The sequence below is a fragment of the Chiloscyllium punctatum genome, chromosome 17 (genome assembly GCF_047496795.1).
Source record: "Chiloscyllium punctatum isolate Juve2018m chromosome 17, sChiPun1.3, whole genome shotgun sequence".
In the NCBI taxonomy this organism is placed as follows: Eukaryota; Metazoa; Chordata; class Chondrichthyes; order Orectolobiformes; family Hemiscylliidae; genus Chiloscyllium; species Chiloscyllium punctatum.
The window spans coordinates 14,853,738-14,870,314 of NC_092755.1; positions in this window are offsets into that span (position 1 = coordinate 14,853,738).

Genomic DNA, 16,577 nt, shown 5'->3' on the forward strand with positions numbered 1-16,577 from the left:
GTCTTCTCGGTGCTTTTTTATAACCTCCTCACCCACTCACAATCCCACATCCGTTAGTGCTGTCAGCAGGCTGGGATATATTGTATCTGATTCCAGCAACCAAATGTTTAAAGGGCATTGTGAACAGCTGGGCCCCAAGCACCGATCCCTGCGAAACCTCAGCAAACTTCCTCTGTTAATTTCTATTTATTTATTTCATGAATCTGTTTGTGACTGGCTGTGCCAGCATTTATTGCCCGTCCCTAGTTACCCTTGAGAAGGTGGTGGTGAGCTGCCTTGTTGAACGCTGCAGTCCACCTGCTGTGGTTGACCTCCAATGCCATTAGGGAGGGAATTCCAGGATTCTGACCCAGTGACTGTGAAGGAGCGGTGATATATTTCCAAGTCAGGATGGTGAATGGCTTGGAGGGAACCTGAAGATGATGGTATTCCCATATATCTGTAGCCCTTGTCCTTCTAGATAGACATGGGAGTTGGGAATGTGGTCTCTGAGGATCTTTGGTGAATCATTTCATTGCAGCATGTCGATAGTAAAACACTGCTGCTGGTGCTGAGCGTTGATTGTGGAGCATTGTGGATGAAGGGACAGTCAAACTGGCTGCTTTGTCCTGGATGGTATAAAGCTTCTTGAGTGTTGTTGGGGCTGCACTCATCCAGGCAAATTGGTAGTCACCTATCACACTTCTGACTTATGCATTGTAGATGATGGACAGACGTTTGGAAGTCAGGATGTGAGTTACTCGCCACAGTATTCCTAGCTTCTGACCTGCTCTTATAGTGACTTATGTTTATGTGGCGCGACCAGTGAGTGTCTGAGCAATGATTACCCACCAGGAATCTGATACTGGGAGATTCAGTGATAGTAACACCATTGAATGCCAAGGGGCAGGTTAGATTGTATTTTATTGGTGATGGTCACGCTCTGGCAGTTGTGTGGCCTGAATATTACTTGCCACTTTATAGCCTGGATACTGTCCAGATCTTGTCGCATTTGAAAATGTAATGTTTCAGTATCTGAGGAGCCACAAATGTTGCAGAACATTGTACAATCATTAGTGAACATCCCCACTTCTGACGTTAAAATGGAGGGAAGGTCATTGCTCAAGCAGCCCTGAAGAAGTTTTCGGCCACTGCCCGAGGGACTCCTACAGACTTGTCCTGGAGCTGACTTGACTGACCTTTATCAACCATGACCACCTTCCTCCGTGTCAGGTATGATTCTAACCAGCAGGGAGTTTGCCCCTGATACCCATTGATTCCAGTGTTGCTAAGGCCCCTTGATACCACACTTGGTCGAAGGCAGCCTTGATTTAAAGGGCTGTCACTCTCACCCCACCTCTGGAATTCAGCTCTGTTGTCCATGTTTGAACCACGGTAACGAGGTCAGGAGCTGAGTGGCCCTGGTGGAGCCCAAACTGGGCGCCATTGACCAGGTTATTGCTGAGCAAGTGCTGATTAAAATCACTGAGACCTTCCACCACTTTACTGATGATCGAGAGTAGACTGATGGGGTGGTAATTGGCCGGATTGGATTTGTTCTGCTTTTTATATACAGGAGATACTTGGGGTAATTTTCCACATAATCAGGAAAAGCCATTGTTGTAACTGTATTGAAATAGTTTGGCTAGGGGAGTGGCAAGTTATGGAGCACAAGTTTTCAGCACTATTGCCATAATGGTGTCAGATTATGCACCTTTTGTAGAATCCAGCATCTCCAATTGTTTCTGGATTTCGAGTGGACTGAATCGAATTGGTTGATGACTGGTAACTGAATTGCTGTGGACCACTGTAGGAGGCTGAGATGGATCATCCACTCAGCACTTCTGACTGAAGATTGTTGCGAATGCATCAGCCTTATCTTATACACTGAAGTGCTGGGCTCTTCCATCATAGAGGAAGGGGTTATTTGTGGAATCTCTTCCTCCAGTGAATTGTTTAATTGTCCCCAACGTTTCTCGGCTAGATGTGGAAGTACTGCAGAGCTTAGATCTGATCCTTTGCTTGTGGGATCACTTAGCTGTGTCTATCACTTACTACTTATGCTGTTTGGTGCACAAGTAATCCTGATTGGTGGCTTCACCAGGCTGACACCTCATTATCAGGTATGCCTGATGCTGCTCCTGCCATCCTGCACACTCCACTGAACCAGTGTTGATCCTCTAGATTGATGACAGGCCATGAGGTTATGCGGGAGTACAACTTGGCTGCTATTGATGACCCACAACACCTTATAGACATCCAGATTTGAGTTGCTAGATCTGTTCGAAGTCTGCCCTGTTTAGCAACGTGATAGTACCACCCAAAATGGTGGAGGTTATTCTCAATGTGCAGGTGTGATTTTGTCTCCACAATGGTCTCTCTTACCGATATTGTCATGGACAGATACTTCTGCGACTGCCAGATTAGTAAGGCTGTGGTCAAGTATATATTTTCCTCTTGTTGGTTCTTTCCCCACCTGCTGCAGAACCAGTTGAGCAGTTATATCCTTTGGGGCCTGGCCAGCTTGATCAGTACTGCTGTCGCTGAGATACTCTTGGTGGTGAACATTGAAACCCCCCACCCAGAGTAGATCTTGCATCCGTGCTACCCTCAGTGCTTCCTCCAAGTGTTGGTCAGCATGGAGGAGTACTGATTCATCAGCTCAGAGAGGCTGGTACGTGGTAATCAGCAGGAGGTTTCCTTTCCCATGTGCAAACTAATGCCATGAGACTTCATGGGATACGGAGTCACTGTTGAGGACTCCAAGAGCAATTGCCTTCCAACTGTATCCCACTGTGCCACCACTTCTGCTGTGTCCGTCCTGCTGATGAGACAGGAGATATCTGGGGAAGGTAATGGGGTGTCTGCGATATAGTCACACTCACAGAATCATACCTGACAGACAATGTCAGACGAGTCTGTTTATTTTTATTCACCGTTTCCTGCCAGCTGTCCTATTCTGGAAACATAGCCATATATTACCCCCAATCCACTCAGATTTGATTTTGCAAACTGGGCTTGGAGCTTTATCAAAATCTTTCTAAAAATCAACATGTTTTACATCCATTGCTTCTCTTTCATTTGTCTCCCATTCTGTTTCTCAAACATAATTCCCATTTCATAAATCTATGTTAGTGTTGTCTCTGACCAATACTTTCAGCCACAATAATTTCTCCTAAACCATTTACGTACTATGTTCTATGTTCAATGTACTCTATCATTTTCCCACACCAGACTTGGTTTTCCTTGTATTGTTTGAAAGTTCTGTGAAGACAGAACTGAAGTAGTGGTTTCATAGTTCTGCTATTTCCCTATTCTCCATTCTCCATTCTCTGGTTTCAAACTGTAAGGAAACTGCACTTGTTTTCTCATATTTCTCACATTGACATAATTTAACAAGCTATTACAGTTCACTCTTTTAACCCTTGTGAATATACTTTTCAGAAAGCCATCAAATTCTGCCTTAAACTGCTCAATAATAGACCTTCCACACCATACACTCACAGGAGCATAGACTCTGTGCCAACAGAAATGCAGCACGATCTGTATTAGTCCCACTTTCCTACACCAGGCCCATAGCCTGGAATGTTATGACACTTCCAAGTGCTCGTCCAAGTACTTTTTAATGATTGTGAGGTTACCCGTGATAATTCCCCTCTCAGGAAGTAATCCCAGAACCCCACATCCTCGAGGTGAAAAAATATTTAAATCCTCTCTGAACCTCAAACTTTTCTCTTTAAAAGTCTGCTCATTTGTTCTTGACCCTCTGACTAAAAGGAACGGCTGCTCTCTATCCACCCTGTCCATGTCCCTCAGAATCTTATCCTTCTCAATCCCTGACTCCTCAGCTTTCTCTGCTCCAAAGTAAACAACTCGAGCTGATCCAGCCTCTCTCCATAGCTGATATGCTCTATCCCAGAGAACATCCTGGTGAATCACCTCTGCACCCTCTCCAGTACAATCACATCCTTCCTGGAATGTGGCTCCCAGAGCTACATACAGTACTCCATTTTGGCCTAACCAAAGCCCTGTGAGTGGTCAGATGCATGGCAGATGCAGTTTAATGTGGATACATGCATGGTTATCCATTTTGGTGGCAAGAACAGGATGGCAGATTACTACCTAAATGGAATGAATTTAGGTAAAGGGGTAGTACAGAGAGATCTGGGTGTTTTTGTACACCAGGCAATGAAGGTAAACGTGCAGGTACAGCAGGTAGTGAAGAAGGCTAATAGCATTCTGGCCTTCATAACAAGAGGGATTGTGTAAAGAAGCAAATAGGTTCTTCTACAGCTGTACAGGGCCCTGGAGAGACCACACCTGGAGTTCTGTGTGCAGTTCTGGTCTCCAAATTTGAGAAAATATATTCTGGCTATTGAGGGAGTGCAGCGTAGGTTCACGAGGTCAATTCCTGTAATGGCGGGATTACCTTACACTGAAAGACTGGAGCGACTGGGCTTGTATACCCTTGAGTTTAGAAGACTGAGAGGGGATCTGTTTGTGACATATAAGATTATGAAAGAATTGGACACTCTGGAGGCAAGGAAACATGTTTCCGGTGCTGGGTGAGTGCCAAACCAGAGGACACAGCTTAAAAATACGGTTTTGACCATTTCTGACAGAGATGAGGAGAAACTTCTTCACCCAGAGAGTGGTGGCTGTGCGGAATGCTCTGCCCCAGAGGGCAGTGGAGGGCCAGTCTCTTGATTCATTTACGAAACAGTTGGATAGAGCTCTCAAGGATTGTGGAATCAAAGGTTATGGAGATAAGGCAGGAACAGGATACTGATTAAGGATGATCAACCGTGATCATATTGAATGGTGGTGCAGGTTCAAAGGGCAGAATGGCCTACTCCCCCACCTATTGTCTATTGTCTATTGTCTATCTGGTTATGAGTCTTAAGTTCATCAGGCACCCCTCTGGGAACCCCTATCCCGTCCAAATAAATATCATCATCAAAGAAGGTAGCAAACACTGACCGTGCACTCCTCGTTTTCCCCATTCCAGGAATCTCACGTTTTTCAAATGCTAGGTTGAATGGAATAGCTAATTGCACAATTGCACAATTGCACAAGTGCCTCGCCAGTCAGAGGGCATAGTAGGTCTTAGAATCTTTCCGCCACAGTACCACCACAAATCCACTTGGGGTATCTTTAAAGCTGAATAGTTTCCTCCGAACAGTGTCTCGCGAACCGATTCAATTTCCGAGCAGGACTTTAAGTCTCCTAGAAATCGGGAACAGTCCAACACCTGCCTTCACACACAGGAGGTGCGATTCCGACCACGTTCAAAAATGAAGGGGGACATTTTAAATCCTCCTTCAGGGGAGGGAACAACAACAGCAAAGACCGATAGCCTGGGTCCCCCCTCACCGTCTCATCCTGGTACAGGGCTATCATACATATCATACCAGCCATGTCCCACTTCCACCTGAGCGGAAAGGGAACCACGCGAGCCACCACTCTAACTGAGGCACATGCATAGCAAATGCCTTTATTCAGACATCTCACAGCGAGCTTCACCCATTCAACCCAGGCATTTGTATCCCCGTATACCGTTTCTATTTCAATAGACTGTTTCAAGTATTTCAGCTCTACAATTGTGACCCCCTCCCCCCAACCTTGGTATTCGTACTTTCTACTACGGTCCCATTTGTCACCTGTAGGCCAAAACAACATCCCGAGAAAATCAAATTCTGCCTGCCAGTTGTCATTTCTATGCCAAATGTTTCGTTGAGCTGGACCTGGTGAAACCGCCCCCACCCCCCACCCACCCACGCCACCGGTCATATATCCCTTCCTTCAAAGAAGTGTTATGTTTGGAAAGTTATAATGCCCTACCATAACCAACCTATTATTCTTACAGATACCTGAAATCTCCTTACAAGTTTGTTTCTCAATTTCCCTCTGACTATTAGGGGGTCTATAATACAATCCCAATAAGGTTATCATCCCTTTCTTATTTCTCAGTTCCACCCAATTAACCTCCCTGGATGTATTTCTAGGAATATCCCCCCTCAGTACAGCTGTAATGTTATCCCTTATCAAAAACACCACTCCCCGCTCCTCTCTTGCCTGCTTCTGTCTCTTTCCTGTAGCATTTGTATCCTGGAACATTAAGCTGCCAGTGTGTCCATCCCTGAGCCATGCTTTTTTTACTTGCTATGATATCCCAGTCCTGTGTTCCTAACCATTCCCTGAATTCATCTGTCTTCCCTGTTAGGTCCCTTGCATTGAAATAAATGCAGTTTAGTTTATTAGTCCTACCTTGTCCCTGCCTGCCCTGACTGTTTGATTGTACCAGACTCAGATTGATCTCTTTCCTCACTATCTCCATGGGTCACAACCACCCCCCGCCACCGCCCCCCCCCCCAAAACTTGATCGTTTAAATCTTCCTGAGCAGCTCTAGCAAATCTCCCTGCCAGTATATTAGTCCCTTTCCAATTTAGGTGCAATCCGTCCTCCTTGTACAGGTCAATTCTACCCCAAAAGAGATTCCAATGATCCAACCATATGAATCCTTCTCCCGTACACTACCTCCTCAGCCATGCATTCATCTGCTCTATCCTCCTATTCCTGCTCTCACTAGCTCGTAGCAATGGGAGTAATCCAGATATTACTACTCTTGAGGATCTCCTTTATGAATTCCTGCCTAACTCTCTCCAATCTCCCTTCAGGACCTCAATCTTTTCCCTTCCTGTGTCGTTGGTTCCAATGTTAAGTAGTGATGTTAATTTCCTTAATATTAAAAAAAAATGCTATGCATAGATGTATTGTTATACTTGAGGTAAGAGGAATATGCTCTAGTCTCACTACTTTGGGTGACGATGTAAAATACCAGTTGTGGCAATGACCAATCGAATATCTGGATTTATATCTGATTAATTAGTAAGATCTATTAACAAGGTTTCTTAATGAACACACTTATGGGTTTATTATCAAAGTTAATCTTATTTGATAAAGATGCAATAACTAGTGAATGTATCCAGCCATTAATATAGATGTATAAGTGCACCTATCCCCTAAACACATACGTTGTCTTCAGAAAAAGAGAGGAGATAAAATAGATTTCTCTGCAGAGATTGGCCAAAGTCTTTTTATTCTCAGAAAACTGTTATTCTTGAAAGTAAAAGATAAATGTTAGGATGTTCTTTACTGTAATGTACACTGGGTTGCACCTTTGGTCTGGACAATCAGGGGGAGGCCGTACAGGACTTCGGTGTACTTGGATGAGTGGATTTTCCGAAGGTTTGCCCTTACCATGAAATGTGTTCCTATCACCAAGAGCAGCCATCTCTGCCATGGGGCCCAGGAGGTCAGAGAGTTTGAGGTCTAATTTCTTTCCATTTTGTACTGAGTAACCTCCATAGGATTTGAGATGAATTGCTGAGTTACTATACTTCCTCTGACTTTCCACAGTCCCACAATCTACCAACTGCAAATATCGGCTTCTATGACATGGGGATTGGTACTCCCGGGGACCATTAGTACCACATAAGACGTTCTTCCTAAAATGCAATCAAGGAAGGGGAGCTAAAAGGATAAACTACACACTCTCTCCATTCGTGAAAAGGGCGTGCCGAGAGACTAAACCAACAATTTGACAGAAACTTATCCCGCAATGACGTTGCAACTGTACAAACAATCACTTATGAGTCCATTAAACAGTCCATTAAACAGTTCTCTTTAACTTGAGTTGAAGCGGTTCCGTTGTTGACTCTGCCCTCCAAATTCCCTTGTCGTTCGGGGGCTTCACTGGCCCTTTGATTCTTGTATAATGCGTCCAGCCCTTTTCAGCTATCCTAATAGCCGTCTCTGTCATGAGGCGGGCTTGATACGGACCTTCCCAGTCTGGCAGAAGTTTCGTCTGCGACCACGATTTGATTAGTACCCAACCGCCCAGTCTGAGCGGATGCACTGCAAAGTCAAGGGGGTGGCGTCTGGGCAAGCTGACTCTGAGTTTAAAGAAAAGATAGAGAACCGGACAGGGCTAGTATATACTTCTTTAACTTCTGTTCATTAATTTGAACTATCCCTTTTGTGCCCAAATAAGGTGAGCCGAACAATATTTCATTGGGGACAATCCCAAGTCGTTTCTCGGTGCTATTTGCACCGATAGGAGGGCCAAGGGTAGACACTTTGCCCACGGGAGTTTGGTCTCAAGTACTAATTTAGATAGTTGCTTTTTCAGCGCCTGATTCATTCTTTCAACCTTTCCTGATGGGGATGGGAGCCAAGGGCTGTGAAATTCCCAGGAGATTCCTAAATTCTTCATTGTCTCCTGTAATACTTTAGAAGTAAAATGGATACCTTGATTTGAGTCTATATGTTCTACTACCCCTTATCTGGGAACTACCTGTTCAAGAATCACCTTGAATACCCCACTCGCGGTGGCTGTAGCCAAGGGGTATGCCTCAAACCATCTGGACATATGGTCAACGAGCCCCAACCTTCCCACGCGGGGTAACTCGGTATATTTTACCTGGATATTCTGAAATGGTCGTAGCCCAGGTGGTCGACCTCCCTAATATCTTTAAGTTCCTCCTACTCCTTACTATTAAATAACGGAGTGCTCGTAGGATCAGGGAGCGAAGGTATCAGGGGACATATTCCTGCCTCTGGTGGACTCATGGCCACCACCCTAGCTGCCTCATCTGCCAATCTATTCCCGCTTACTTCTAGGGTATCCCCCTTCCTCTACCATACCCTTGGTTTTTCTCATTTGGCCACATATTCCGTCGGTTATCTATTTCCTGTGTTTCAGTCTTTTTTGTCTTTTGTTTCTGTTTTTCGTCCTCTCTCCTTACAAGTACTCTCAGAGCCTCCCTCCGCAAATCATGTAATGGTTTCTCACTCCATCTCAATATTTTCTGTATTTTCTTTTGAATAGTCACAAAGTGTATTTTCAACAATCCTTCCCCTACTGGCCCCTCTAAATCCATCCCAGAATATTTGCACATAGAGTTCTTCAGTCTTTGTAAAAACGCCGAAGGACTCTCTTCCTTTCCTTGACGTACCTCAAATACATTCAATTGCTTCTCCATTGTTCTTATTAATAAACTGTTCATAATTTTCAGCTTTTCCCTATCTTCTTGTTTTGATGATCCCAATTGGGGTCTCTTAAGGGGAATTTATCCTCTGCCTGACCTGCCCCTTCAGTTCCCATGGGGTGTTTCTGTCCCAGACCCCAAATGCTGCTTTCCTTATCAACCCTCTTTCTTCTCCACTAAATAAAATATTTAGTATGGACATCAATTCTGTCCAAGTATATACATGTGGATCCAGGAATTGATCAATTTGTTCTGACAAACCTACCGGGTCTTCTATAAGTATTTTCATTTCTTTTCTAAAGGAACTTACGTCCCCACTAGTTAAAGAGGCATGATCAAATCCAATTTCTCTTTCCCCGATCAGGACATCTCTTAATGGAAACATATTTTGGACCAACATTTCTTCCGCCTCCCTTCACTTTCTTCTAATCTTTCCATTTGGCTTCTGGTGCTTTTTGCAATCGGCACCTGACATTTATCTATTTCCTGTTCTGTCTCAGACGTGGTGGGACCTTTATCCACCTGCCCCAGTCCCACTGCCTGCACCTGACTCGTACCAGAAACCGCCATGGGCTGTTGGATTCTTCCAAATGGTGGGGGGTAAATTTTCTAATACCTCTCATGGGGATAGAAGTGATGAACAAGGGATTTTTTTTCATCTATTTTTACAATGCACATCCGTATTTTAGATCCACCCTCCCAACAGGAGGCAGAATCATACTCCTCCTGACTGAAGGGTTCTTTTTCATTAACATATAAATTTAAATATTGACAAACGCAATCTTTGTCCGACCCATACTTTGGCCAGAAGACGGCAGGACGAAGAATAGGTTCCTTAGTCCATACAAAAGAACAATACTTAATCATCTTCTTTCTAGCTTTTTGTCGTGTGTGTTCATTTTGTTTCCAATTTCCCAACATCTTACCCAATGGACTTTGTCGAGGAATGTTGCCAGGAACGCCTCCCTTCTCAACGGAGGATTTTCCTTTACTACTTGTTGCACAACTTATTTCACTCTTGTTCACAATCCAGTGGCCTCAATCACCTCTCCCAATAGGGATCCAATCCCTTCAGAATCTGAGGAATCTTTCCATAGAAAATCCTTGAGTCCAACTCAAGTTAGGGCACGTTTTAGGGGTTAGCCTGACCCCTGTCAGGTGATTCTGGTGTCCTTGTAAATCGCGAAAAGGCAATCGAGTTAGGGGTCCCACCCCTATGAACCACAAACCTCGAGTCCAACTCGAGTTAGGTGTTTGGTACTCCCGAACTCCCAGGTTACTTTCGTTAATTCCTCATAACTACTAAAACCCAAGACCCAGCCACCAAGGTAATACTTAAAAGTCAGTTTTCTTACCTTGGTCTGTGCACAGAGCTACCTGGCTATAAGATGTCTTCCGGTTGTGCCTTCCCCCTTGGGTCCCACCCAAGGACCCCTTGAGTCCAACTCAAAGTACACACACTCACTGCCAACTGGTTCGGAACGATTCTTAAAGGATTTAATTTAGGCAATCCCTCAAGCCATCCACCGCTGAAAAACGGGGAAAGGGGCGCACGTTCTCAGTTAGCGACTGTGGGAGCCTTTTCAGGAGCTGAAGTTCATCCCGGACGAGCCCCCAATTGTGAGAAACGAACCCACTTAATCAATAATTTCCAGTCCCAGTCAAAGAGTTCCGAAGCAGTACATTTATTCGAACATCTTTGAAGATGGGTGGCTCTACGAGGAGAGTCACACCCAACAGTAAAATACAGAGTTTTTTATGAGACCCTTTTCTGAGAGGTCTCGTGACACCCCTACACTAAGCAATAAACCTATCATAAGTGCCTATTTCTTTCTATCCCCTTATTTGGTTATTACTTGCGCCCGTTATTCCCTCATTTGGTAATTCCCTGCACCCAAGCCTAAGTTAATCATACTTATTAAATACCTCACTTGTTTTCCTTTTAAATCTGTCGGATTTGGCTGTCCTTGTTCGTTACAGCCTTTCTGTCATTTTATCCAATTCCTCTTTTCTAACCTGCTGACTTCTGAGATCATCCTTTATTATTTTGATAGTCCAAAAAGCGGACCTAAAAACTATAACCTTATTGTGAAATGCCCCTCCTACTTCTCTTGTGGTCAAGCTACAATACTCAAAGTTATATCTTAGCTTAAAACTATTTCTTTAAAGGCCCTCTATATTCGTTAAAATCAACATACACCTGACAACCTGAAAAGTTTCTCTCTCACCACAGCTCCAATATCCCTCCTTAGCTGTGTAACCTTTTCCAGTCCTGAAACACTCTGAAAATGTGGACATCCTACAATCCTCCATGTCTGCGTAATCCTCTCAGGTCCCTGCAACACCCCCGATCTGTAGAACCAACTCCAATGCTTGTCACTCTTCCGATCAGTTTCTACAAGCCTGGCTATCTATTTAACATCTTCCCGTCACTATCACCCACCCTGTCAATTTAAGCTCCTCAATTCTCCCCACCAATCTTATCTTATCCATACTCTTCTCCAGCTCTTACACCCTTATCGATGTAAACGTTACATTCCCCTACAACCATCCCTAAAGCAGAAACCTACTCGAGTGTGTCCAATGCTCCCTATCTGTGTTAGTGTCTCCAGGCACTATTGCTGTTCCTGTCTCTGTAAGCTCTGACAGATTGTTCAGCTTTCCGGTACATTTAATTTCCAGAACCTCAGCGTCTGACATCAACAAAAGTCTTCATTAACTACAGCCTTCTATATCTCTGTTCATTCCTCAATTCTATACAACTCTCTTAATCTCTGCAAATAGCACAATTCCAGAAAATGCTCCCTGTCTGCATGAACTGCCCAAATCCTACACTGAGAAGCCTCACTGTCCTTTTGATCACCTGTAGTCCCTTCAGATCTCCCTGCATCTTTCCTGACTCCATTGAATACAGCTCATCTCATGTCATAACTTCTCTAACTCATATGTTACTTCACATCTTTGTGATATTCTTCAGTTACTGCAATTCTCATTCATTATCTCCAGAGCTTCCACTCCCCTGATCAATGTAAGGTTATTGATCCCTTGCAGCATGTTTAACACCTGTAGCAGCCTCCAACTCCTCCCCGCATCCTGTCGCTGTAACCTCCTCAAATAATACGGCTCACTCTCTGTAATATCTTCCAGTATCTGCAATCCTGTCGATTTCTGTAACCTCCTCCAGCACAGCACTCCAAATGTCTGTTAACTAATGGGAATTCTTCAAACCTGCCTTCACAGTTCTCACTAGCTCTCTGAAGTCCTGCAGCCGTACAACCCTCAGTATCTCTGGCTCCTCCAATCCCGCCACTTCTCCCCGGCTGTGTGAACTGATCCAGCCCCTTCAACCCTCCCTATTTCACTCACTCCTGCAGCTCCAACTGTTGTGCATGTCAGTGTAATCCCCAGCACCAATAATCATCCCGGTCTCGATAAACTCCTGCAGCTTCAACTACCACCCCATCTATGTAATCTCCAGTTCTTCCAATCCTCCCTTTCTCTATAAATTCTGGTAGCTCCAAATACCATCCCAAAAACCCTCTCTTTCTCTAAAACCTTCTGTAGCTCCAACTACCACCAATATCTATATAATCTCTAGCCCCAACACACGTCCCAGTCTCTGTATCTCCTGAAGCTGCAACAACCACCCCTATCTGGTTAATCTCTAGTCCTTATATTCCTCCCAATATCTGTAACTTTCTCAGGACTGATAACCCTGTATCTGTCCTTGATATCTTTCAGGCCGACAACCTATTTGATGTCAAACAACTAACAGTGGTCTCCAATCACCCGAACTGTGTAACATCCTCCCGTCTCTCCAACCCAGCTTTTCTCTGGTAGTTTCTCTGGTGTCTGTCTTCCCTTTTATCTCCGGTTACAGATCCCTGCTCAGGAAAACAATGTCTCAGTACCGAATCTGGAAGAACACAAGAATCTTCACTTTATCAATACTTTTGCCTCATTCTCTAAAATTTAACGACTGCAAGTTCAACCTTGTCCACCTCTTTTTAACAATGTCCCTCCATTTTGAAGAACAGCCTGGTGAACCTTCTCTGGGCTGCCTCCAATGCAAGGACATTTTCCCTCCAGTTATGGGACCAAACCTGTTCACAGTATTCTCAGTGTGGGCTGACTGGAGTCCTCTATAATTGTTACAAGCCTTCCCTATTTTTATTCTCCATTCTCTTTGGAATCAATGTCAGCAGCTTTCCATTTGCCTTTTCTATGACCTGCTGGCCCTGTATGCTACCTTTCTGAAATTTATGCACAAGGATTCCCACGTTACTCTGTGATGTAGCTTTCTGCAGTTGATCTGAAACCAAGAGGTGACAGCAATAACCAGGAAGGTGCTGGAATGTATGGTTAACGACATGCTAAAAATGCTAACTACACACTTAGAAACCTATGGAAAAAGCGCAGTCCAGAAGACCATCATGTATAGGAGCAGAATTAGGCCATTCGGTCCATCGGGTCTATTCCACTATTTGATTATGGCTGAATTGTTTCTCAACTCTATTCTCTCACTAACCCCCATTACCCTTGATCTCCTTACTTATCAAGAACCTAGCTATCTCTGAGTTAGACACATTGAATCACTTCGGACACACAGCCACTTGAAGCAGTGAGTTCCACAGATCCATCACCCTCTGGCTGAATACATTCCTCCACATGTCTATTCTAAAGAGTCGTCCCTTCACTCTGAATCTGTGCCCTTGGCCCCTAGTCTCTCCTGCTCGTGGAAACATCTTGCCCACGTCCACTCCATCCAGCCCCCCCCCCCCCCCCCCCCCGTTAATCTGTAAGTTTGCATGAGATTCTGCCGCTTCCTTTGAAACTACATCAAGTTAAGACCCAGAGACTTCACCTGCTCCTCATATGATACGAATTTCATCCCTGGAATCTTCCTTGGAAACATATTTCTCGTAGCCCTACACATCTTTTGTCCAGACTCTTAATGGTATGGGCAAGTTGTTGGAGCGAATCCTGAGGGACAGGATGTACATGTATTTGGAAAGGCAAGGATTGATTCGGGACAGTCAACATGGCTTTGTGCGTGGGAAATCATGTTTCACAAATTTGTTTGAGTTGTTTGAAGAATTAACAAAGAAGATTGATGAGGGCAGAGCAGTAGATGTTATCTATATGGACTTGAGTAAGGCGTTTGACAAGGTTCCCCATGGGAGACTGATTAGCAAGGTTAGAGCTCACGGAAAACAGGGAGAACTAGCGATTTGGATACACAACTGGCTCAAAGGTAGAAGACAGATAGTGGTGGTGGAGGGTTGTTTTTCAGACTGGAGGCCTGTGACCAGTGGAGTGCCACAGGATCGGTGCTGGACCCTCTATGTTTTTGCCATTGACATAAATGATTTGGATGCGAGCTTAAGAGGTACAGTTAGTAAGTTTGCAGAGGACACCAAACTTGGAGGTGTAGTGGACAGCGAAGAGGGTTACCTCAAATTACAACAGGATCTGGACCAGATGGGCCAATGGGGTGTGAAGTGGCAGATGGAGTCCAATACAGATAAATGCGAGATGCTGCATTTTGGGAAAGCAAATCTTAGCAGGATTTATACACTTAATGGTAAGGTCCTAGGGAGTATTGCTGAACAAAAAGTCCTTGGAGTGCAGGTTCATAGCTCCTTGGAATTGGAGTCGCAGGTAGATAGGATAGTTAAGAAAGCCTTTGGTATGCTTTACTTTATGGGTCAGGGTATTGAGTACAGGAGTTGGGAGGTCATTTTCGGGTGTACAGGACATTGGTTTGGCCACTATTGGAATATTGTGTGCAATTCTGGTCTCGTTCCTATCGGAAAGATATTGTGAAACTTGAAAGGGTTCCGAAAAGATTTACAAGGACGTTGCCAGGGTTGGAGGATTTGAGCTACAGGGAGAGGCTGAGCAGGCTGGGGCTGTTTTCCTGTAGTGCTGGAGGCTGAGGGGTGACCTTATAGAGGTTTACAAAATTATGAGGGGCATGGATAGGATAGGATAAATAGACAAAGTCTTTTCCCTGGGGTCAGGGAATCCATAACTAGAGGACATAGGTTATAGTGAGATAGGAGAGATATAAAAGAGACCTAAGGGGCAATTTTCTCACGCAGAGGGTGGTACGTGTATGGAATGAGCTGCCAGAGGATGTGGTGGAGGCTGGTGCAACTGCAACATTTAAGCGGCATTTGGATGGGTATATGAATAGGAAGGGTTTGGAGGTATATGGGCCGGACGTTGGCAGGTGGGAATGGATTGGGTTGAGATATCTGTTTGGCATGGATGGGTTGGACTGAAGAGTCTGTTTCCATCTGTACATCTCTCTATGACTATGTGTAGAGTGTAGTTCCAACTCTGACTCCTGCGGAGCTCCGCTCATCACCAGTTCCCAACGTGAAAAAGACCCCTTTCTTCACACTCTCTACCTTGTGCCAGACAAATCCTCTATCCATGCTCAGCATGTTGTTCTGAAACGGAAATTTCATTTCACACCCACTGCTGGATTTAATTTTTCTGTCTGGCTGTCAACAGCGGAGTTTCACCGTTACCTTCCCATCTGTGATTCCCTGGAGAAGGAGATGGTAAGCTAGCTTCCTGACCCACTGCAGTCCTTTGGTTGTCGGGACAGACACAGTGCTGGGAGGATGTAGCGTGTCTTGGAGGGCATCTTGAAAATATTGGTGTTCCCATGCACCTGGAACTCCTGTCCTTCCAGGGTATAGTGGTTCTGGGTTTATGAAATGCTGTTGAAAGGGCCTTCCTGAGTGACCTCAGTGCTACTTGTAGATCTTTTATTCCTTTATTCATTGGTGAACATGAGCTTTGTTGGCTGAGCCAGCATTTATTGTTGATTTGGAGCTGTCCCTGAGAAGGTCGTCGTAAGATGCCTTCCTGAGCCACTGCACCAGCTGTTTGAAATGTTGTTATCTGTGCAGCCACAGCAAGCGCTGCAACACTCCTCATGTCTGTAACTGCATACAGAGAATGCAGCTCTCCCTTTCATATCTGACATCCTCCCCGCCATATAAATGACAGTTCCTCACAATATCTCACCTCTTCCATTCCCATCTGTGCTATAGATCACTAAAATTTCTTTATTCTTGTTTAAACTTCTGATCACCAAAAAATTCTCCCTTTTTAAATTTTTAACCCCTTCAGTTTCTGTTACTCTCCATATAACTGTAATCAATGATAGCACAGATTCCCTTACTAAATCGCTGTAATTACAATGGTTGCATGTGTTAAATTGGCAAATTTCTTCCTCCTTATTCATCTCAGGAGTTCCAGCTCCTACAATCCCACTATGTGGAATGCACCAATTCTCTGCACCTCCTCATTTCCTGAGGATCCTTGAAAAGCACCAGTGCCCCAAAGGTTTATATTCCCCCCAGTTACTGCAAGTCTTCTCACTCTGTCACATCCAAGTCTCTCACATCCAAGTCTCCAACCAAGTCTCCAGGACGAAGACAACCCTTGCTGGATGTCAATTTGCATTTGTTGAAGTCTACACATCTCTGTAAGCAGCTCGGAAAGACTCTACAAAGTCATGAACACGC